The sequence below is a fragment of the Pinus tabuliformis genome, chromosome 3_2 (genome assembly GCF_031772625.1).
Source record: "Pinus tabuliformis cultivar Carrire ecotype Pingquan chromosome 3_2, CPIR1, whole genome shotgun sequence".
Taxonomy (NCBI): domain Eukaryota; kingdom Viridiplantae; phylum Streptophyta; class Pinopsida; order Pinales; family Pinaceae; genus Pinus; species Pinus tabuliformis.
This window is the reverse complement of record NC_142302.1, coordinates 450,376-452,919: the sequence shown is the minus strand read 5'-3', so window position 1 is coordinate 452,919 and position 2,544 is coordinate 450,376.

Sequence of the window (2,544 nt, the reverse complement as noted above, 5' to 3'; positions counted from 1 at the left end):
TCTTACATAAATTTACATTAGGGGAATTTTGAGGTCTAAACTGCACCTCCTAAGGAAATTATAAAATAATAGTGGAAATAATAAAATAAGATTAGTTTACATCATCAAATTTTAGAGAAAAAAAGAAAAAACGATTTTTTCTACTCGTATTTTCAACTTATCTCCCTATGGGCTTACTAAAATTTTGAGCAACAACATTCGTTGGATGAAAAATTTGATTCTTCATCCAAGGAGTGCCAATGTTGCATACTTTCGATGGACCCTACTACACTAAAAATGAGAAATACATGAAAAACGTGATTGCACTCACGTTCTTTCATGTATTCCTCATTTTCGTGTAGCAGGGTCCATCGGAAGTATGCAACATGGGTACTCCTTGGATGAGGAATTAAATTTTGCATCTAACCAGTACTCCCACTCGAAATGTGAGTAAAACCTTAGGGAAATAAGTTGAAAATACAAGTTGAAAAATTAGTTTTATTATTTTATTATTTTTTAATCTTTTTACTTTTTTACTCCAAAAATGGTGAATCATCCTCCATGGTTGACATCATCATCTTGAATCCTATTGGTTCTTATAAATTTTATTTTGGTTGTACCTTTTTCTTAGGAGGTCCATTTTAGACCTCAAAATTCCCCTAATGAAGTATATCAAATGGATGTTAAATCTGCATTTTTGAATGGGGACCTAGAAGAAGAAGTTTATTTTAAGCAATATGAAGGGTTCATTCTAGGAAATTAAAAAACCTTTTTTGAAAACTCAAGAAGGCATTGTATGGGCTAAAAAAAGCTCCTCATGCATGGTATTATCACCTTGCCAAATATCTTCAACAACAAGGTTTCACTAAGGGATCCGCAAAAAACAAACTATATATAAAGATGGATGAGAATAAACTTTTAATAGATGTTGTTTACATAGATGACATCATATTTGGAAGTAATGAATATTCTATGAGTCAAATTTTTGCCTCAATTATGCAGCAAGAATTTGAAATTTCATTACTTGGTGAACTAACATACTTTCTTCGTCTTCAAGTTCAACAAGCAAAGAATGGAATCTTTCTCTTGTAGAGTAAGTACCTCAACCAAATTTTAAAATGGGAGACTGGAAACCTATATGCACACCAATGGTAACAGGTTGTAACCTCAGTTCACATGATTATTCTCCTTCAGTAAATCAAATAGAATATAGATGATTGTGAGCTTGCTCTACCTTACAGGCACAAGACCAGACATCATGCATGCAGTTGGGATTGTTGGATGATTTCAAGCAAATCCTAAAGAAAATAATCTTCATGCTGTAAAAAGAATATTCAATTACCTACAATGAACTCAAGATTATGGTCTATGGTATCCCAAAAATGCATATTTTTCTCTTCATGCTTACACAGATGCAGATTGGGCAGGTAATGTTGATGATCAGAAAAGTACTAGTGGAGGAGCATTCTATTTGGGACCCCACTTGGTATCATGGTTCAACAAAAAACAAAGCTCCATTGCTTTATCTACTGCTAAGGTAGAATATGTTGTTGTTGCATCTTGTTGTACTCAACTTCTATGGATGATGCAAACATTACAAGATATTCAAATCACTTGTCCTCAACCTATACCTATTTTGTGTGATAATACTAGTGCCATAAGTATTTCTAAAAATCTTGTCATGCACTCAAAAACCAAGCATATTCCAATCAAATATCACTTTCTGAGAGAATAGGTACATGAACAAAAGGTCAAACTGGAGTATGTTCCCTTAAAGGAACAAGTTGCAGATATATTTACAAAGCCTCTTCCATGTGATTCCTTTGAATATCTCAGACAAAAACTAGGAATGGTCTCTACTTCATCACTTCATTAAGTATTTTGGCAGATATTTCATATTCAGGAGGATAAATACATATGTTGTTTTAATGATGGCTCCCATGGGTTTTTTGATATTCATGTTGCTTATATTACTGACAGTACATCTGATGTAGTAACAGTGAACATATATAGGTAGTGCAGGCTCAGGGGGAGTTGTGGTTATGAAAAAATCAACATTTTTCTTTCTGTACGCAGATATTATGATAGACAGACACATATATACGTGAGTTATGATCTATACCACCACATATGTTTCTCTATGTTGAAGAAATAGGGGGACAAACTCAGGGAAAGGCTCTGATATGATTTAGACAATTATTATTTGGAATTCTAGTCTTGATTGATGCTACTTAGAAGTGGTGTTGTCTTATGAATTATTGCAATATGGCATTGATGCTTTGATGAAATTATTGATTGATGAATATACTTTGATGGCCTAAGTTAATGTGATCAGATATGACGATGAATAGTTGGCACAGGTTAGGGGGAGCCATGATTCTAATAGTGCATTTTTGGCATTATGATTTATTTAGCATTCTGGATAAGCATATATCATGGATGATGCTTCTAAAGACACATATGTTGTTTAAGTGTTTGTTGTCACACTTAGTGCTTATGGTGCAGATCATATATGGTGTATGATACTTGCTAATGACTATCATGGTTTTATTGAGGTCTTTTGTT